The sequence below is a fragment of the Fukomys damarensis genome, unplaced genomic scaffold, assembly GCF_012274545.1.
Source record: "Fukomys damarensis isolate Sample0158 unplaced genomic scaffold, DMR_v1.0_HiC HiC_scaffold_18, whole genome shotgun sequence".
NCBI lineage: Eukaryota > Metazoa > Chordata > Mammalia > Rodentia > Bathyergidae > Fukomys > Fukomys damarensis.
In genome coordinates, this window is record NW_022900930.1 from 45,099,276 (window position 1) to 45,121,971 (window position 22,696).

Sequence of the window (22,696 nt, forward strand, 5' to 3'; positions counted from 1 at the left end):
TCTCTCTCTCTCTCTCTCTCTCTCTCTCTCTCTCTCACACACACACACACACACACACACACACACACACACACACACATGCTCTCGAGCCTTTTCCACCTCCTTCCCACCTGCTGCCAGCCCCTCCCAGGGCTCCGGCTCTGCAGTGTGTGAGGAAAGCACAGCGTGTGCTGGGACCATGAGATGGGCACACACAGCACCCCTGCAGAGCAGCCCCAGCCATTTCTGATCGTGCCACACTGGACCTATTACATGGCTTCCCCTGGGACCTCTGAGAAGCTGCAGATACGCAAGCCCGGCCCTGGGGAGGGTGGCGCTGAACAGGTGAGGATGATGGAAACAGCTGTGTTCTGTGCACTCACGGTGCTCCCAGCCCTGTCTTCCAATCATGACCACTCTCGGAGGTGCAACGAAAAGAATCCCGATCCACCACTGATGAAGCTGATGTGTCCTTGTCCACACTCTTGTGAGCAGCAGAGCAGATTTGAAATCCAAGGGCGTCAAACCCCAAGGCTCTTGCTCCAGGCCAATGACCCTCTGAGAGGTCGCTCCTGACCTGCTCTGCTTTTGCTTACAGCAGCGGCAGCATCCTCTGAGCCCTGAGCCCTGCGGGTGAGTTTCAACCTTGTCTGATGTGCACAGTGCAAGTTGAGGATCAGCCAGAGGGAGATGCGCAACTCAGTATTTCATTACCAGGATATTTCGTCTGTGTCAGAAACATCATGCCCCACGTATGGTGTGTGATCAACGTATACAAGGAATGTTAAGTTTTTTAAATTCATCACAGTAAAAGATACACTCCCAATAATCTCATATTCAACATATTCCCTCCCACTTCAAATTCACTTATCCTGCGATTCTTGGAGCAATTCTGGAAGTTCTTTCATAAGTGTCAATGCAAACAGCGAATCAAAAATACTCTGAAAGCTCCAGCTGAGTGTCATACAATGGAAAGACCAGCTTGTAAAACCAGCACAGCTGTTCCCACACACGTTATTCGTGGAATTTGACACAGTGTGGCTTTTAGCACTGATCAAAATGTCCAAGAAAGGTGAACATTCTGACTGGATTCGGGACACGGAGGCAGCCATGACCGCACAGCTAAAGACACTCACGAAAGAGGACCTCCGGGGCTGCCTCAGAAAATGGCAGGAATGACGAGATACGTGTGTTCAAAACGAGGCGGGTATTTGGATGAGGACTAATGGCAACGTGTTTTTTACTGTATTCACCATTTTAATTTCAGTATTCACCATATTTTGTAACTCGTCTCATTTTACGAGGTGCTGCACTAAATATTAGGGACACAGGGCAAATGAAATAAGATCCCAGCCCTAGTAAAAGAAATAGGACCAATATAGAAGTACCTCCAGCCCAAAGTGGCAGAGAAATGACATGTCTACCTATTTGTCTCTGTTTGACTCCTTCCCTGCCCGTAACGAGCTCACAGCTGAGCTAAGGAGCAGACGCTGTATGCAGCCCCCCTACCTACACGGGATCTGGGCTCTGCAGCAAGTGGGGGACACGGAGTAAACGGACAGAGAGAGACAACCCCGCCTGTCTTTGTCTAGACTGAAAGGCTTGAGGGGCTGGAGCATGGAGATGCTCCCGGAGCTCTTTCAAAGGAAGAACTGAAAGAGGGGGTACACACAGAGAGATCCTCTCCCAGGGCTCCCGGTACAGTTCCTGGGCGCCCCGCCCCCACACTCACCTGCCGGGCAGTGATTGATCGAAAGGCAGATATAAGGGGTACATGAAGTGAAAACATAAATGCTTTTTTTAAGATATGGATAAATGTAAGAGAAAAGAACAGTGAGGGGTGCCCTGTGATTTCCCGGGGTGCGGCAGGGGCAGGGAAACCACACTGCAACACCACCCGCCCCCGTCTCCACCCACCGGGCCCTAGGCGTGCAGTGACAGCATCTGGCCAGTAGAGAGAGCTCGTTGCCCAGTTAAATCTGAATGTGGTACTGGAGGGTTGAGGAAATGTTTTCCTAGCTGGGCCTTGAGGTTAGTTCCGCTGCCTTGCCTCCCAGGGTGCTGGATCCCTGGGGCTGGCTCGATCACAGACAGGTTAGCCAGCGATCCTCACGTAGGGATGGTAAGGAGCTCCGTGAGCCAGCTGCCAGCCCTCTGCTGCCCTCTGAAGCGTTCTGTCACAAGCTAAGGGACATTTCCGGAAGTAGGAGGGAGCACTGACCTGTTTTGGTTACCATTCCCCCTTCCGCACTAGGCAGGTGTCCAGGACACAGTGGACATGCAGTAAATATTGTGTGGATGCCTGGACCAGACATAGCTCCTGACCGAAACAACTTCACAGAAACAAGAATCTCTCCTTACTTTCTGAATGTTTTGTTCCTGAACTTCGGTCCTACCATGGAGTCATTGTGTGCTGCATTCTGCCCCTGGCTAAGGACAGCTCCCTCCCTGGCCCCACACTGCCTTGGCTCTCTGGTCAGGCTTCCACCTGCTGTGAGACACCATGGCAGAGTCCACCGAAATCAACACAACCAACCGAAGAGGGCACGTTACAGCCCCACCACCCTGGGACTGTTTTCATAGTGCAGAAGGCAAGAAGCGACAAAATCATCTAAAAGGAAATTATTTTCTCAATATACAAATGTCTCTCCCCTGCTCCTCTCCCTCCACCTGACAATGCCAATACCTCTGATACATTCACAGTGTTGTGTGGAATATTCTTTAAAGACTTACAGGCGGCTCTGGTGGTCATGAGTACTCATATTACACTTGCACACGTGTGTGTGCACACACACACACTGACATACCCCATCCCATCCTGCCATACTGAGCCATTCCCATATGTTCCAGTGTCTTTACATCTTTGATACATATCAAAGTCACCCAGGGAGATTTTTTTTTAATCATATTGATTCTCAGGCCACATTAAATCAGAATCTTGGGCAAATCAAATCAGGATCTTTCAGGGGGAGGCTTGGACTCAGAGATCTTAGTGTGCATCCAAGGGTGAGATGTTGTGCCACAGACAGCAAGAGAAAGCACCCGCATGGGACGCTGGCAGAGTCCTGGCCACTGTGCCTTCCCCCTAATCAGAGACCCTGAGAGCAGCAGGAGCTACAACCACCCAAAGCGGCCTGAGATGCAAACCTATAACCCTGGCCCAGCACCCCAGAGAGTCCTCATGGATTTATCTCACCACTAACCGTCGGAGCCATAAATCAGCACTCCAGTCTCTGAGCTCAGACTCTTTGTGACACAGGAGGGTTACCCGAAATATCAGAGTGAGAGCGTTCTGTACATTGTAAAGGATCATGTAGTTTAAAGTGATCATTATAAGGAATGGCCAGATACAGATTTTAAATCATTTTTAAGCTTATTTTTAAATGGTTTTCAATCCTGAAATTTCAGGCTTGCTCATAGGTATCAAGGCATCTGTCAGAAGATCTCAGCCTCCGGGGGTTTCATGTTCACTTCCAGGCTTTTGAAGCTTTCTGTAGTCTCTGTTCCCCAGGCAGTGCATTCTCAATAGTCACTTATCACAACAGACAAGGACAGTCGCTGCACAAATTAGGTGGAATATCTGTCTATCGTCACTGTTTCAGTCCATTATTTTGCATCAATACAAACCACTCTTGTTTTCTTTTAGCAATATTTGCTATTAGCGTGGTGTTAAAGCTCATTGAAATACTTTGCTATAGTAGCATGATTTTGGAAGACCCTTTTGTGGTACAATTTCAGGCATCACCAATGAGCAGTTCAGAGAGCTGATTTGGAGTAAAACTCCATCTCCAGTCTCACAAAGTGTGCCGGTTTGGGGTAGCAAATCACACATAGAGTTTCCATCGTAAGAAATTTTGCATGGAGCAGATTAACCACTGCACCCACAGGCTGGCTTTCTCATAAGTCAATTAGTCTTAATTGTAAGACATTCAATTAACCTAGAAACTAATGAAATCAGCACTGCAGATGCTTACATGTGTCATACAGTTTCAATTTCTAAAGCATGACCGTTGGTGGATAGCTTTCTTGGCCCTGGATTTCCTTTGTGAGGTCAAGAAAATTATGTAAAAGGTGGAAGTTAATGAGAAGACAGAAGGCAGCTGATTATAGCCTAAAATATAAGCAGTCCAAAGAAGGCAGAGTGGGAATAGAATGAGTCCAAGAGCTAACGACAGCAAAGGGCAGCTCATGCCTTACGTATTTAACGTGGTCCCACAAGGAAGCAAGTGACTCTTCATCGCAACCCCACAAATCCCAGCTGATGTTCTACCTACCAGAAAGGAAGATCTGTAGAGTAATTGAAGAATTGTCTAGTGGATGCTGCAAACTGAATCTTGATGTCTCTGTCCCGGAAGATTCCATTGTTGAAATCCTAAACCCCAAGCATCAGGAGCCGGGCCTTTGGGAAGCCATTAGAATGGAATTAGTGTTTTTATAAAAATGACTTCAGCAAGCTGCCTCCCCACCTCTGCTGTGTGATGACCCAGCAAGACGGTGCAATCGGTGAGCCAGAAAGTGGACCTCGCCGGACACCGTCCATCAGCGCCTTCATCTTGGCCTTCTTGGTCTCTAGAATTGTGAGAAATACACGTCAGTTACTGGCAAGCCAGCCTATGACATTTTGTTTAAGCAGCCGTGAAGGTGGAGGTAGAGGAAGGGAAAGATGCTTGTTCTCTTTGTTTTTATTTTTGCTTTTGCTAATTCACATCTGCGGTACATCATGATCGTGAGCATTGCGGGGAGCCGGTGCACGTACATACCACATCTCCTCTTTTTGTTCCCTTTCCTTCCCTTCCCTCCTCGCTCCTTCCATCTCTGGGTCCTTCTCTTTCACAAAAAAATCGCCTTCCTGTTTCCTAATTTCTACCTTTTTGTTTTCCTCTTCAATTTATTTATACTTTGGGTTTCTCATATAAGAGACACCATGTGGTATTTAAGCCTGTGGGCTTGATTCATCTCTCTTGCTTGTTTTTATTATGCTTAGGCTTTGGGCTCCTCATAATTTGGAGACACTAGTTTGCTTTTTATTTTCTTACTTTTTAATTGGAAGAGTGCATTTAGTCAGAGCCAACTAACTTTCCAATGCTATAATTAAATAAAAGAAAGTAAATTTCTTTGGAAAACAAAATAAGCTTTATCCTTGAAATCCAATTAAATCCTCTATTAAAATTGAGATATAAATAAGATCAACTTAATTCCAGGAAAAAATCAGCAATAAAATAAAAATTTACAACTCTACAAAAGGAACTGGCAAGATTAAAATGCAAGTGATTCTCCCGCATATTAAGATATATGATGGAGAGTCGCGGTGGAGATCTTATGTCTAGACAAGGACTCCTCTCCTCCAATTAGAATGGAGACTCATACATAGGTCAAGAGCTGTCCCACCCTCTCTACACCCCTGATGGCACCTGGAACAGCTCTTCTCAGCACAGGCTGTACATTAAAATTCCCTGGTGAAGCCAAAACATTCAAAATAAAATGCGTCCAGGCCCCCCCAACTCAGCCTTCGGGGCCCCGATGTGTTTGTTTGTTTGAATTTGCTATTTTCTTTTTTAAGAGTCTTTTTTCTTTTTCAAGATTCCTGTGTGATTTGTGAGTTTCTGCAGAAAACGGTTCAGCCTTTCTTGCAGCTGATTTAAAGGCAGGCTGCATGCATGTTTTAGGAGAATGGTCCATAGAAGCCAGGATATCAAGTTTCCACTTTGGGGTCAAGTACTAAGAAGAAAGAGAAATTCAGAAAGCCCAGGGCCTTGCTGCGCTCCACTCCTTAGCTATGAAGTCATGGTTTGAATGAGACAATATATATTTAGCTCCTTTCAGCTCTCGAGTTTCATTAGAATGTTCAATAAATCAGGCTTGTTACAGAGTCTGATGTGTCTTTCCTTAATGAGCCTGATGAGGATGAATGTGAAATAGACTTTGAACTCCCTGGGGCTGACACTCGACTTTGCTCAAAGCCTCATCTCCAGCCCTCACCTCGGTGCCTGGCACCGGGCTTAGCCTACGACAGTCCACGGATAAGGAGATTCTGGTGCCTGATATTTGCATCAGAAAGAAAACCCCAAAGAAAGCCGGCCTCCCCACCCCTTTCTGTTGTTGGTTATTCTTTTGAAGACTGAACTTCCAAATGTCTACGGATGAATGTGCACAGGAGATTAATGTAAATCCATGCACTTCCATCTTACACACACTCATGCACACTCACACACACGCTCACACACGTTCTCCTCTGTCACTCACTGCACATTACATCTCCCACACTACAGCTTAGAACACAAGCAGACTGTATGGAACATAAACAAAACAAATCCGTCTTTAGACTCAGAAGGCAGGCATTTGGATTCCTAAACCAACTGTTTCTCAGGTGAATGACCTTGAACAAGTCACTTACAGTTTCCATTTTCCTATGCATGAACTAAAAACAGATGATCTTGAATCTGTCTTTTCCTACTGTCAAGAAGAGCCTGTGGCATTGGTAGGAATCAAGACAAAGCTAAGCACAGCTTCCTCGTCATCCAACACTTTTCGTCTGGCAGCACTGTGAGGAACAGAGGCACAGATGAGACAAGCTGTCTGACATCAAGAAGAGTAGGTTCTCCCCCAGTAAACAACAAATGCAGCACAAGCAGAAGAACATCAGGATGCCAGTTATTCAGGCTCTCTTCTGAACAAGGAGACAAGAAATTGGCAGGTTGCTGTGTCCTTGGTGACATAAATTGAGTTCAGCAGCCTTCTCCCTGTGACAAAATGACATAATTAACTTAAAAGGAAGAAAGGTTTATTTTGGTTCAATTTCAGAGCTTTCAGTGCATGGTTGCTCGGCCCAGTGGTCCCTGGGACTATGGTGGGGCGGTGTATCCTGTGAAACAAAGAGGAGGAGGGCTCGAGTCCAGTACATCCTTCCGGGTCGAGCAACAGTAACCTACTTCTTCCAACTAGGCTCTTCCTCCTACAGTTCCCTCCAGCTCCTGCTGGGTACCAAGACTTCTACACGTAAGTCTGGAAGGCATTCCACATCCATACCACAGCATAGACGTTGTGGGCAGACTGCCCCACACACAGTGCTTGTCCCATACCTGCCTTGATGCCGAGGGATGCTCCCTTATCTGACAGACATCTTCAGGGAGGCCCAGGAAGAAATTTTATCTCAATGAAAATAGTATTAGACCATACATTTGGTAATAGGAAAGAGAAGAAGTGTTTCATTCAACACAATGCCCTGATTTCAAACACTGGTGAGTGGAAAAGTAGTGACATTAACAGAGGAAGGGAGGGAAAGGGAGGAGAGTGAAGAGGGGTGGGGGAGACAAGAAAGCTGGTTTCAGATACCCGAGTGTTCCTGATCAGTAGAGAATCCCCGAAGGGTCTCAGGCCAAGAAGGTCAAAATTAACTGGAAGGTCTATTTACCAATAAAAATGTAAAAGCTCTTTTATAACTTAATATTTTTAATTTACCATCTTAAGGAATAAGAGTTTGAACTAATGAAATGGGTTTCAGAATGTATACCAATATATGTGTACTCTATAACCCAGATATAGATTCTACACTGATTTACTTATTTCTCTCAACTAATGCCTGGGTCACCTGCAAGGTGACACAAGCACAGGTCTTGTACCTTTGGGGGCTTGCTATGGTTTACATCTAAATGTGCCCCTAAAGCCTCATGTATCATAGGCATGACCTTGGGGTGACTGCATTATAGCGGTATTATATCTTTACAACATTGCACTGTGGGTATCTCCCTTCCAAGCTTTGCCTTGACTCTCTCTGCTTCTTTCCCACTGGCTGAGGGGTTCTGTTCTGCCATGGCCCTCTGCCATGCTGCCTTACCTTGGAGCCAGTCAACTGTGAGCAGAAACCACTACTGTAAGCCAAAATAAACCTCTCCTCCTTTAAGTGGTAGGTTTTGGGCATTTTGTCCCAGCAGTGAGGAAGGTAACTAAGACAGGGTTCATTCAAATTAAGTGATTATTTGGCTTTTCATGCTCTGGGGTTTCTCAGATGATTCCTCATCCCATCCACCTTTAGGAAAATTTGCTAATTCTCCAAAGGCAGAAGTAGCACGTGAAAGACTGCATGCCAGATGTTTGGAACAAAATTGGCATAAGAGTTTGTGGCCAAATTATACCTGAGCACATTGCTCTAGCTAGTATAGGGTATTTCTACCTGTCCACCACAACACAAGAACTATTGAAGTGGAAAAGAAAAAGGACTGTGTCGAGAGAGTAATGACATTCTCCACCAATGAAGGAGTGAGGGTAACAATCCACAGGCCCAGTAAAATCTCCACAGACTCCTTCCTATACACACACACACACACACACACACACACACACACACACACACACACAAATAACATGCACTCAGCTATTAGCAAGTCCTTTGATCCACACAGAAGGACTTAGAGGAGACTGAGACTCCAGGGCTGCACGAAAGCACTGGGGAAAATACAGCCTGTTCTTTATTTCTTTCAAGCTAATGCTAGAGTCCTGTTTGGATGAGTGAGGGACCAACACACAAACAAGCGTCGGCTAGAAAGAACATGTACTCCCACATTCACAAGCTCAACACACTTTTCAGAATCCATTTTCTAACTTATACAATGAGAACATCAGTACAGACCTGACAGTGTCATTTGGAGGATCGAAGTGAGGGTGCGTGAAGTGTCCTGAACACAACTGATCTTTCTCTGCAATTGCACCTAGCCACAGACCACCCTACCGAGAGAAATTGTCTGTCTCCAGTTTGGTTTCTCCAGAACAGAGGCTGGGTCTTATAGCTTCTGATTTTTCAATGTCTGGCATATTGTAAGAGAATATAGGGCGAGCACAGCTTTGAATGGTGCAGAGCTCTATGTTTAGTTGCTCTCACAATCTGAGGTAAACCTTCCTTCGTAATCAGAAAATTGTCTGCAAATATTCAGTTTTATGCTGGACCCGATTCTCTTCCTACTCTCTGGGGTCTTTGGCAAAAACCCAAAGCTCCTAAATCAGCATTTCCATCATCGCAGAGCCCCAGTGAATGGTAACTGAGGGACTGAGTGGATTAATGGATTTTATCAGGATGAAATTGAAAAAAAATCGTTTGGGAAATGATTTAAGAGATGATGTGGCTCAAATTATGAACAAAGTGGTTAGAGGAGATATATTCTCTTTATTTTACTGACCTAATTGGTACCAGGTAAAGGAGACTAAGCCACTAGGAGAATTGAAATTTTTTAATTATAAGAACTTAAGTTTATCCCAAAATATGGTGAATACTTATCAAAAATAGACAAAAGGAAAATAAATAATTCTCTTATGAAGGAATGATGATAACAGTGATGATCATTATCATTATTATTAACTAAATAGAAAATAATGAGATAAAAAATAACTCAGGGTGTTTATAGATCTTTCATTAGATTTCAGAGAGAAAGATATCTGTATTTCTGGCCAGATTTTTTTACAGTGATTTTTTTAAAGAAGTTTTTAGAATTACCCCTCAAGCACTATTCCTGCTTTTTCAGTAGTTTTTCATCCACTTAAAAATGCTTTATTTTAATTCAAAGGTAGACCCTCCACTTACAGGATTCAGTGACTGTCCGCCTACTTAGAACCATTTCGCTCCCATTACTCCTGGATTTTGCTCATTTCTCTCTTCCTCCCTCAGATACCATCTTCCTCCATCAATAGAAGCAGTGACAGTCAAAGGCTAATAGAAACCAGGACCTAGGGACGATTTCCAGTCCCTGCTTAGTAACACTTAGATACTCCCTCTCATATTCTTCCACTGTAGAGGTAAAATACTTTATAATCGTGGTCGTGGCTGACAACAAATCTAAGTGCTTCAAAATCACTTTGGAGCTATAAAGTGTGATATAAATGCTTAATTTTTTAAGTGACATGAGACACATTTGCTATTTTTACTACCTGTCTAACAAGAACCCACACACACTTTTCTAAAATAACTGAGTTTCGAGCCAACAAGAAATCACCCAAGATATTGAAACTACTCTTCAGTTTCACAGAAAATGCACCATCTGAACCCATTGCAACTGTCCTTGCCATCCAGGAAAGAACAGATTCCTTGAAAGAAACCCCAATGTGTAGGGACTGTCCTCTTATAAGTCCTCACAAACCGGTGGTTCAATCTCCTCATAAGTGCCACCAAAACATCAACAGTAGCCAAAGGGCTTTTCTCTCCTTTTCTCCCCCTCTATGCAAATCAGCAAAAAGCAGATTCAATATGTGATTTTCACTGAAGCTCAGCAGCAAGTAAAATCCAAAGAGCGATCATGACATTGATGAGTATCTGTAATACCCCACATGCAGCCTCTCGATAAGGATGTTCCTTTGGGATCCAAAAGGTCAAAATTAATGCATTGGTTGGAAGAGGTTAATAGAAAAAAAAAAAGACTATCATGTTTTTCTCCCCTTATTATTTTTCACCTTACCACCTGATCATCAAACATTAATTGGCCACGCTACATGTAAAATGCTACAATGTGTAACTTTCCCATCCCTATTCCCAGTTAAAGTGTACTTACCAAGGTGATGTGGCTAAATACAGTCTTCATAAATATGGGAAATAAACAGACATATGAAGAGGAGCCTACAGTTCCATCACCACCGGTTATCCTTAGTGGGACCACACACCTGAAGGACCACAACTCCCGATTCTTGTGAATGCTCTTTGACCTTGCTTGACCTTCATTCACATAGGAAAGGAGCTCCCATGTGCATGTAGCAGAAGGATCCTGACCAGGCAATCAGGAGGCCCAGGTCTAAAGGTAAGCAAACCTAACCAAATAATGGTTAAATAGCAAAGACAAGACAAAGCCCTCTCTTTTCCCTGAGTCTGGGAAATCACAGCTGAGACTCTCTGATTCCATGTATTTCAATATGACTATTTTTAAAGCATTCGTGTTACTTGCTGTGGTTCTACACATTGGCTGAGGGGGAGAACTGAGAGAAGGTAAATCAGCATTGCCTTTAAGGAGCCCCGTTTAAGTCCCATTGCAGGAACAAGATCTATTCACAGGCACAGTATAAAACAAAAAGAAAAGGAGCCAGGATAGTCACTCACTCTCCGAGCAGGTTCCTAGTTCTGAGGGAACCAAAAGAAGAGGGACTCAGTGGAGTATTCATGAGGAGGTAGGAAAGGGGCTGTGGTCTGCGGACAGCTTTGGGATAGGTGAGTAGAACATGACTCATTGAGAAAAGTCAGAAAGCCGAGGTATCAGAATTCCAGTAATGGTGGCCCTTGACCCAGCGCCTTTGTTCACATCTCCTCTTTGAGCCCTGCCCTGGTGGGGAGCACCCTGCTTTGCACCGGTGGATGTGTTTCCAATTGCAGCTCTGCCATTAAGAGTCCTTTGGAATTGGCTGAGAAACATCTTCACAGCTCTGCTTTCTTTTGCGAGATAATTCTATCTACCTTAGAGATCTTACAGACAGTAAAATAAGGCACGCACACTGCTAGCCCATTAAAGAAGTTCAAGTAACATTAGCTTGCTTTCACTTGAGGAGCACATGAGCAGTTGTGTCTGTAGGACAGACTCATTTATTCACTCAAATCCGTTCTCTCCTTCCTCTCTAATGATAGAGCCGTGGTGACCTTTGCTGCTCAGCCAGAGGCTCCGCCTACAACTCTCCCTTGCAACTACTTGATCCTTGCCACATTGTTCCTGCCGGTGGCAGACAAACAGAAAGGATGTTTGTCTTCCCGGGCTGGGCTTGAAGAGAACCTGTGTGCTTTTTCTTCTCTCTGTTTGTTGGAACACGAAACTCGATTCTGAAGAATTCAAGTGGAAGAAATCATTGCCTGAATATAGATAGATAGATAGATAGATAGGATCAAGTTGCAGGGAATCTAGAACCCCAAAATGACAACCTAGTGCAGAACAGACCACTTAAACCCCCGGATCAGTGCAGGAAAGCAAAACAAGCTTCTTTGTTCTCTTAGCCTCTGTCATGTGGGGTCTCTTGTCCCATCGCCTTAGCCTTTTCATCTGGCTAACGCAGGATCTCACCTGTTCCTTGGGAACGTCGTCTCCTGCAGATGGATCAGGTACTGTCCCCACGTGTTAGATGAGCAAACTAAAGCCAAGGGCAGCCAAAGGTCACACAACCCGCTGAGGCTGCTCCATTCCCGGATTCCCTGTGCTAACGCTGCTCCTTTTTCTTCCCGAGGTTGTGAATGTGACAACTGTTTAGGCTGAAGTCTTGACGAAGGTGTGACAGGGTTGGATTCCTATTTTGCATTTCAAATATAGAATCATGATCCTAGATCTTAAATTAAAAGGCACATCACACGTAGTTTTCATAATTATTGCCATTACACATTTGTTGCCTCTGTAGGATTTCAAGGAGACACAGAGGATGTAATCGCAACACAGAGTTATGGAATCCAGGACAGAAATGTTTGGCATTGTGGGTAATTTACACCCATAATGTAATTAAAAAGGAGGCAATTTGCATTCATATTTGCATTTTACAGTATTTTTTCTGATTATAAATTTTTTTAAAAAAAGCTCTAGCACGCACAACAGATTTCTGAGTGTTCTGACAATTAGTATTTTAGACAAATGGCATTGGGAAAGAGAGCTTTTTAATCCTTTTCTGGAGCCTTAGCAGTTTGCCAAGGAAAGTAATAAGCTGCCTGTCAGATATTTTAATATGTTGTGATGGATAACTGTTTACAGCCCTATACTATTTTTGCTAAAATGTATTTATAATTTCTCTCTCATTTTCAGCTATTGATAGGACCTGTGTATAAATAAAAAGGTTTGAAAGGCATGAACCAAAACAGTTGAAATGGATAAGAATACAAGAGTTATATTAACAAAGAAATTTGAATCTCTGGTTATTAAGAAAAGATTTGTAGATTACACAGGACATCTGTTTGTGGAGAAGAGAACACTAGACTTGGGGTGGAGCCCTTGTCATTGTGTAAGGCTTCTCAACCATGCATTTTATCTCTCTGTGCCTCAATCGCCTGTTTATTTTGTTTTGTTTGTTTTATTTTTATGGCATTGAGGATTGAACCTAGGGCCTTCCCTCTGAGCTATATGCTCAGTTCTTTTTATTTTTTGAGACAAGATTTCACCACATTGTCCAAGGTGGACTGGAACTTGCAGTCCTCCTGCTTCAGCCTTCCAAAGTGCTAGGATAAAGGAATGGCACCACCATGCCCAGTTCACTGTGGAAGGGAGGAGGAAAGGAAGGAAGGAAAGAAGGAAGGAAGGGAGGGAGGGAGGGAGGGAGGGAGGGAAGGAGGGAGGAAGGAAGGAAGGGTCTCTCACAAGTAAGAAGTACATAAAATGTGGCCAGTATACAGTAGATGCTCAATAAACACTTTTTACATTGTTAAAAACCTAAATATGGAAAAAGGCAAAATCTAACCATAGCTAGCCCTTTACTGAGCTCCCTTCTAAGACAGCTCCCTGAGCAGGACTCAGGTTATCCCCACGTGTGACCCGTGAGGCTGTGTGTATGCATACATAAGTCCCTGGGCTCAACCCCTGTAATCTCTTGCCAATGTCTTGATGTTGACATTTAGCGTCCAAAATTGTAAATCTAGGGAGTGTAGACTGGTGCAACTACTGTGGAAATCAGTATGGAGATACCTCAAAAAATTCGGATTAGAGGTCCTATTTGACCTAGCTATTCCCCTGCTTGGTATCTTCACAAAAGAATTTAAAAAGTCATGTTGCAGCAATATATATGCATCCATGTTTATAGCAGCACAACTTGAAATAGGTAAAACTTGGAAACAGCCCAACTGTCCATTAGCTGGAGACTGGATAAAGAAGATGTGGGGTTTTTTCAATAAAATTGAGTACTATTCAGCCATACAGAATGAGACATTTATAGCTAAATGGATGTACATTGAGGCAATACTCTTAAGTGAAATAAATAGGACACATGTGTAAATACTGAAGAGTTTCTCTGGTGTGAGAAACTGAAAGTGCACTTAAGGATCAAAATATATAATAGATAATTTGAAATAGGAAGAAAAGGTCCAAAGGGGAAGTGGGAGGAGTAGGGGAAAAGAAAAAAATATGTGAAAACAGAAATATGGAAAACAAAGTCTGTGTAAATAGGGAGGGGTGGAGGGGGTGAAGGGAGGGCAGGGGAATGGGGAAAAAATAAGAATCAAGATACATTATGTAAAGGTACAGATTCCCAGGGATGAGTGTCATCATATTATGTGCCTAAAATGTACCAATAAGCTTAATTTCAAAATTATAAATCAAAATATAAATTTCTGTTGTTCTATGTGGTTCTGAATGGCAGCATATAGAGCACAAAATGAAGGATCTAACCAGGGTTGTTGGAAGAGTCTGGCATGGCCCCTTATGAAGAGAAAGCAGAAGTTTCAGAGTGAAAAGGGTGCATGATGAAGCACAGCTCACTGAGAGAAAACATTGTGCTGCTAGTTCTGAGAACAGAGAAATAGTCCGTGAGCCAAGGGTCTGTGTGGGGTTTGGGAGGCAGAAGGGGCAAAGAAATGCCTTCCCTCAAAGAGCTACGAAAGGGTAAGATTGGAACAGCACCTTGATTTCAGCTCACTAAGACTTATTTTAGACTTTTGACCCTGAACTATATATAAGATTATAAAAGTGTTCTTTTGAGCTCTGGGTCTGTGGCAATGTGTTATGGCTGCAGCAGGACTGAACACAGGGGTCTGTGCTCCTTCCACAGGGTCCCCCAGTCTGTCTACTCCTCCTTGGAATCCCGTCTGGATTACTACAGTGGCCTCCAAACTTATCTCTCTGCTTCCAGCCTCTTTTTTCCTCCAAACTATCCTGCTCCCTTCAGCCAAAGTGCTTTCCCAAAATAACCACAGTGTTGAGTGAAACAAATCAGACACACAAGCTTACATATCACAGGGTTTCTCTTCTATGACAAACCCAAAGTATAAATAAATCAAGAAACAACAGAAGAGAATAAGAAACAAGGAGATAGGGACATAGATCTTTTGAAAAAGAGAAGGTTCCCAAGAGATGGAGGGTAGCGGAGAGGAGGAAAATGGGACTTTAAAAAGATTGAGACGTGTTAAGTGCGTGTACCAACTCTGCGTGTAGAATGTGACCACTCTGCAAACGTGTTTGCATAAAAATAAACATTTTTAAATACTCGCTTGAACAGGTCACTACTGTACTTCAATGCTTCACTGCCTCCAACCAGCAATAAAACAAATTCAAAGCTGCTGCCAACACAGCGACCCCTCCAAGGTATCTTCTCTGCTGCCGCCTACAGCCAGGGCTTCATCCTCTCACTGGCCAGTCCTGGCCTCTGAACTTTTCTATTCTGGGCTGCATATCCCTTCTCCTCCAGCAGGGGCTGAATGCTCCTTGCATAGGGCAGTCACTTGCAGGCCTGAGCACAGGGTCCTTTCCCTCCCTCCCTCCCTTCTCTTTATGCCTCAAAGGTGCCACTTCCTCTTGAAAGCCCTCCCCTAGTCTCATCCACCCTCATCACAGGTGGGTTTCGTTGCGGCTCATGCTCCTGTGATGTTCTGTGTGTCTCTCTCTCTCTGGCTATGCTAGGCCCAGCTCCTCGGTGTCCAGCCCAGCTGAATCCTGCTTTGGACTCTTTCCATCCAGGCTGGGGTCCGTCTTCCTTATGGTTCTCCGGGGTCCAGCACAGGGCCTGATACTAAAGAGATGAAACGTTGGTCAGATGAAAGTTTGAGAGGAAGAAAGAGAGAACTTCACCTACTCGAGTGTTCATACAACAAATATCTCTGCAGGATTCACCATCAGAAAAGCCATGTGGGGAATACAAATATATGTTAGCTTAGTGTCTGCCATTTAGACTCTTTCGGGTAATCAGCATGTTGGTGTGTCTGTTAAATGATCAGCCGTAGTAGTATCTAACCAGCCCACAAATAATAGCCTTCAGGGACGGAGAGAATTCACACAAGGGAAAATGGGAAGGATCTAGATAAGTGGTTTTGCAAAACTTGATCATGGAAGCACAAATGAGTCTGGGAATCCAGACAAAGACACTGTTGATACCATGATACAGGACAGTATGGGTGTGCACTGGCACAGGTGCCTAGCCCTTCGTACACAAGAGGACATCAGGTTTCCAGGGTACACTGAACACGAGAGAAAGATGGAGCCTTGCACACTACCAGGAAGCAGGAGAAAACGGAACCAATTATACTGAATGAGTCACGCTGGCTATGGGAGGGTTTTCATCATTAGACGTGCAGTTCCCAATAATTTTATGTAATCCAAACCCTGGAGCTGATGGCCACCATGACTAACACAGGATGCACATTTCTTCTTCCCAAGGTCAGCTTGGCTCAAGAAAAATGGGAAACAGTTCTCTTCCTTGACCCCATCTAATAATGCAGAAACCAAAGCAGATTTATACAAATGAAAATAGGGCTGAGTCAGAGCACTTTATCCCATAAATTTAAAAAATGGATTTCAGGCTGACTTGTCTCCAAGCAACCTATGTAAGTACAACGGAGCAACCCTGATTTTAGCTTATAAAATAGATGATCAAGAGAGTCACATAAAATTATTCATGGCTGTCGCTTTACTGTCTTAATAGATTTGGAAAGCAGCTTCCTTGCCAGCTGTGCCATTGTAAGACTTCACTAATGAAGACTATGGACCAAACTACTGCTGTGACCCAGAATCAAATGCTTTCTTACTGGGTCTCTCAGAGTAGATTTAATTTAAACAGTGAGACATCTGTAGAAAAAAATGTAAACAAATGATTACAAGATTTTCCTTTGAACATAAAAGGATATAAACTTATAGATGTAGTAGTAAATAAATGACAGGTTGAAAAATTAATGTGAACTACCCATTAAAGTCTCCTAAAAACTAAACAGAAAATGCATGTAAATGTGAATGATTGATAGATACCAGACAAAATAACAGATACACAATTAAGGACATTATTCAAAATGGTTCTTAATGGGCAACAAAGACTGATTAAATGGGCTTCGTGTTACACAGAAATTAAATTAAAGATAAAATATAACAGACAAGTAATTCAGTTTTTCTTCTTAGTATCTTTAATACAGTCAAAAGCCAAGAAAAAAAGTTCATCTGAGAAGATTTTTAAGTGTTTTATTTTTTTAATGCAAATAGAAAAAAAACAGCAAAAGAAAACACAGTAAGTATGCTTTGGGTCTTTTTATCATGACCTAATAGTTAAGCAATGAGCTTCTAAAAGAGCTTTTGTCTACAGTGGACCGCCTGCCTTCCGATGACAGTAGTGAGGACGACCTTCCAAAGTTAGCTTCCTAAACTCCTTTCCTTAGCTCCATGACCCTTAACCTCTCTGTGCCACTGCACTTCATCTCTTTGCTGTAAAATGCAGATAGTAATACCGTCATCTCAAAAGCTGTTGTGGTGATTAAATGAGATAATTCAGCCAAGTCTTAGCATAGCGTCCATCATAGACTAAGAACTTAATTATTTATTTAATTATTGCTATTGATATTCCTATAATGTGCCACCTCTTAATTTTTTCATGCCAACGGAGACTAGACTTAGTACCCTACTAAAAGAATTTTTTAATGCAAGCATTTGTCTCAGTCCCAGCCTTGCAACTTAGCAGATGTTTGGTCTTGGACAAATCTATTAATCAATTTAATCAACTGTAAAATGAGAATAATACTTTGGACCCTGCCCTATCTCTCCCCAGTACTCAGGCCAGAAAAGAAGAACATGGTCTGTTCATCTTTGGTTTTTGTTTGATAAAGCATTGTTCCCATGCAGAAGTCTGATGGCGGTGAAGATGGTGATGGCTTTGGAGTTCGGTGTATCATTCATAATAGTGCTTCAGCCTCACAGACCCAATCCCAAGGTGCCACAGCCACAGGCATGCCATGAGTCACACCTTGGTTTTTAGCTTCAGAATGACTTTCATTTCAGCCATCAAGAGAGAGAGAGGCAAGCAGGAGAAGGGACAGAAATTACTATCAGGCCCTGATCTATCATCATCATCATCATCATCACCATCATCATCATTATATTGTTATTACTTTATTATTTTTCATCTAAAGAGACTTTAAAAGTCTTTTCCAAAGAGGAAAATTCAAGCCAAATACCCAGGTAGAACCCAGACCTCACGGTTATACAGCCCCACATTCCTTCTTCTAAAGTTAGCAGATTACATTCTCAGATATATATATTTTACAAAATGGGGCATGGGATTTTAGAAACAGAAAGATCCTATGTTTAAATTACAGAGAAAAAAGTCTAGAGCACATCCCTTATTGTTTCTGTGCATTTTGTAAATTTATTCCTAAACTATTATATGAGGTTCTTGACAGAGCAAGGGAGGAGAGGGAACTATCCCAGTGTGGCCATTGTCAGAGGATTGAGAAAAAATCCTGCTTTTCAGAATTGCGAAGGTTGTGAAAAAAGAACCCAGGCCTGGGACAAGGAGATTTAATTATTAGATGGGACTTTTTACCTTTATGTCCCTGGGTTTGACTCTTTTCAGATATTTGATCCAAGGATATTTGAGCCTTGATCTGCTGCCGCTTAACAAAGCTCATTTTAATGAAGAGTTTCTAATACAAGAACGTTTCTTGCTAGTCCGGCCTTGCTAAGCTCCGAGTGAAATATGCAGTGACTATTAGATGGCTGAATGGGTGCAAGTCATGTGCTGTGCAGAGTTTTAAAAATTCAAACACTGTGCTTATCATTAAGCTCTGCCGTGTCAGAGTTAAAGCCAATGTGATCAATTAAAAACATGCAGAAAATTAATACAGCAATATTTGAATGCATCTACTGAGATTTATTTTTAAAATCACTTCTAGCAAGGCTGTATTACTTTTTTAAAATTCTGAGTCTTCCTCCTCTGGCTTTCACAGAACTGATTCACAGGTGAAGGGATTACACAGCAAAAAATTCAGCAAGCTATGTTAAACCTGAGAAGCTTCTTTTTACCCCATAAAACATGAAATTTCCAGGTAGAGTTTCAAAACTGATTGTTAATATTTGGAACATGTAGAGATGAAGTGTATTAAGCATTTTAAATTCTGCAATAATAAAAATCAGTCACTGACAGAAACATAAAGCAATATTCAATGCACAAAATATTTGGCAACAGAAACAAACTCTATTTTGGTAGCTTCCTGTCAGAAAAGGGTCACTGGTTCAGACAGATTCACTTTAAATAAAAACAATAGGGACATCTATTCACAACCCAATTTTCCTGACCAGAAGTAGCCCTTTTTCCTCAGATGATATTTTATTTTGCTTTCTACATCTGATAAAAGAACAAACAAAAAAGGTCGAATCTGCATCTGAAGTCTGACCTCCCGAGGCCGAGGTAGGAACAAGTCCTACAGTTTTCTTTTCCCTTATGTTTCCACAACAGCAAACTGAGTTTCTGTTCCTCCACATCAATAACACCTGAAATAAGTAGCAAAGATCAACTTATAAATAATTATTCATCATGAGTTTTACAGTCAGATCCCAGGCAAAAGGATCAAGTTCAGGACATCACGGCAGGCTGTGCAAAAGTATAGATCACCTAGTCTTGTTCTGGTGTAGCCTACAAATTAGACAGTAGTATCTTCCTTTCCAAGCTTTTCACTTGGTGCTAAGTTCCCACACACCATCCTCCTTGCATTTTTGTATAATATGAGTTTTTGAAAGAAGAAATATAAGAAAATAAGAGAGAAAATGCCTCATTTTATCTTTATTTCTTTGATCCAGTAAATAAACTTCTTAGACAAAAGAATATTTTCCCATTACATGAGACATACCCTTAAGAAACCTCACAGTGGCTACCTCTTATCTCAAATTGAACATTTGCACTTTTCCCTCTGACATGTTCTGTACTTCTCTATAAAATGATTCAAATAGACAGTAGCTTATGAAACAATGATCCAGAGATAATGCCATTAAAACTCTTACATCTAAGTCTTCTGTGCAACTTCCCTATTTAGATAGATGACAAAAGTATTGTAGTAAACTCAAGGCCATCAATGCAGTGTCATAAACTCAGATATATTTTCACGCTTATTTTCTCTCATTAATATTTTAAGAAGATTCCATAGCCTTAGTGCCACTGGGTTTTACAAAAATACAAAAAACATTTTGGCCTATAAACAATATTAAGGTGGTAAACATTTTTCAAAACCATGAGACAAAAAAGAAAGAATGTCTGGGATAGCTTTTTCTGAAAAAGTTTTCATACTAAATTCACTGATGGCTATAACCTTCAAATCACCTCCAGAAATGTCAAAGTGAGACTGTAATATAAATGGAAACATTCTGCTAAGTGAGGACGTGGAGCCATCATTTTTCAAGCCACAGAAATGTTTTATCCTTAATAAAGTGTCTGTTATAATTCTGTACATTATCTCGTAGGGCCCAAAATAAGCTATACTTTGGGTGACATTGCAGCTAAAATTTAAGCTACAGGCACTAGATTTAGCCCAAGTAATTGGCTGTGATTTTATTTGTACACAACGCTCTCCTCCTTCTGTAACCAGTTGGAAGCTTAACAATTTTTTAGCTAGTTTAGATACAAGGCAAAACAGGCTAATTGTGAAATTAGACATGTGTTTCCTTGTAAATGTCTCTCTGCAGAGTCATCTCATTGCCAAAGCCCTAAAGAAAACTAACAGCTGAAGCCTGCCCGTTAACCATGTGCTCTCCTCACAGAAGGCGCTTTTGGTGAATGTGCAAAAGAAACTACCAAGGATTTTCTTCTATTTTAATAGAAACAGGAAGTGATACATAACTAAGGCGAAATCACTCCACAATTAGGGTGTAGCATTATCTAGACAGCACCCTGCTGAGGCTGAACCTCAGATCTGGTACTTTACAGAAGCAATGAGTTTTAATTCCTTGCCTCTATCTCTCCACATGAAGCCAGAAAGCCTAATCTTTACAGTATTCACAAGTCAGTCCCCCAAGTGGCATCTGTCTCTCTGAGGAACTTGAGACACAAGTTCTACTTGCCAGAGAGATGACTGTCACTCTGCAAACCAGAGCAGCCAGCTTTCCTTACACAGCCTGCAATGCTGCAGTCTCCCATCAGTGAAACAAAAGTCATTCCCTAAATTAGCCCCTTGGTTTTAAAACATTATTTCTATTTTAACACTTTAACACAAATGGGCCAAGGGCTCTTAGAAACAATTCAATTAAGCCCTCTGGAAACTCAACCCTTTTCTGATTAACCTACTGATTACTAGAACTCTGCCACTTGAAGGACGAGAGAAAGCTCACTGTGAGAAGAAGTGAGTTGAGTCTCAAGCCTCTACTTTTTACAAACGGTGGTTTTTTTCTCACCTACAGCAAGCATTTCACAGTCAGTCCCTTGTGTGCATGGACCTAACACTGTCATTAGTCCTGCACCTGTCTTTCATGTTGTCTTACGAGATTCTGGACCTTTTAAACTCTGAATTACCCCCCAAAAGCACTATCCAAAAGAAAAGGATATTTAACAATTAAGGATGCACCAGACAGCAAGACGTTTGCATAAAGTGCTTATGTAAATTAACAAGTTTAAAGATGAGGTAAATCTCTCCCAAATCAGTTCTGAAAATCTAAGACAGAGGACAAAAATATCTTGTTTCAGTCAAGGTTGTGATGAGCCTGTTTGGCAACTTTTAAATTAATTTAAAATTAATTCAAGTGCCCTTTCAGTCACTGCACTTACACATAAAAAGTACTGAACCAACAGATAACAATTATTTGTTTTCAAATTTATCATAAACTCTTTCCCTGGGCATGACCTCTCTGCAGCTTTCTTTTCAAGCAATATTTGACCTCCAAATTCCAGGTCTTCAATGTACTGATTCCCCACATCTACCCTATGTTAGAAAATTCAAATGGGGCTTCAAGCATATATTCCTGTTAACTGACTTGAGTGAATTTTGTCTCTTTTCAAAACCCGCACTCTGTTCATTGTGCCAACTCTGCATTGCAGAGGTCTTAGCGTGGGATTCCAGCTTGGCTCCTGGAAAGACCGTCACCACAGGCAGGCTCTAACTGTATTTACTTGGGGGAGAGAAAGGGTCAGGGAACCCCTCCCCATGCCAGCCTGACGGAGGAGCCTGGGCCGGAAGCCCTCGCGGAGCGCAGTCTCCTTTCGCCGGACTGGGCGCTGTCCTTGGTGCTGCCGACGCCTGGGAGCACCAGCGCCTTACCTTCTGCCCCTGCGGAAGTGCGGACGTCCCCCAAATGTTAAGTAGCGTGTTGCACCACGTCCCACTTTTAATATAAAGAACTACCCGGCCTGTCCTCTTTGTCCCCTTCCTGAAGCGTTCAGGCCGAGCGTTCCTCAAAGTCTTTTCTTCTTCAAGACACAACTCCTCTGCGCTCAGCTCTGGCTGCTTTAAAACAAGGGATGGGGGGGAGGCGGAAAGAAAAGACTGAAAGGCAAAGGCCTCCGAGGAAGGGGCTCAGGGGGAAGGGTCGGTGAGAGGGACTAAAGATCGCTAGGAGCAGGCGGGAGAAGAGGGACCCCGAAGACGGGGAAGTGGTGAGACAAAAAGTAACGGGGACGGGAGGAGCACAGGAAGCGGTGCTGTGCGGCTGTGAAGCGGAGAGCGGGGGACCCGGAGTGCGAGAAAGAGCCGCCCGAGGGGGGACGGCGCCGCACAAAGCAAGGGCGGTGGGTCGATATTCGCACCCGGGACGCGAACTAAAATCTGAAGGGGAAAGTCGGAGAGGGGCTTGCGGGGCGCCAAGGGGTCTGGGCCAAAAGGGACTCTGGGGCAGGGGTGGGG

General features: G+C 42.8%; 1 long non-coding RNA gene across 1 annotated transcript in view; it reads right to left on the minus strand.

The window, feature by feature from the left end:
- LOC117286766 overlaps positions 1-6,714 on the minus strand; it is a 30,531-nt gene extending 23,817 nt beyond the window's left edge. Inside the window, exons 1-2 of the long non-coding RNA XR_004517886.1 lie at positions 6,374-6,714; positions 4,254-4,548 (exon numbers count right to left, since the gene is read on the minus strand). This is a non-coding gene — a long non-coding RNA (uncharacterized LOC117286766). The remainder of the gene's footprint in view (positions 1-4,253; positions 4,549-6,373) is intronic.
- Positions 6,715-22,696: the final 15,982 nt, after the last annotated feature.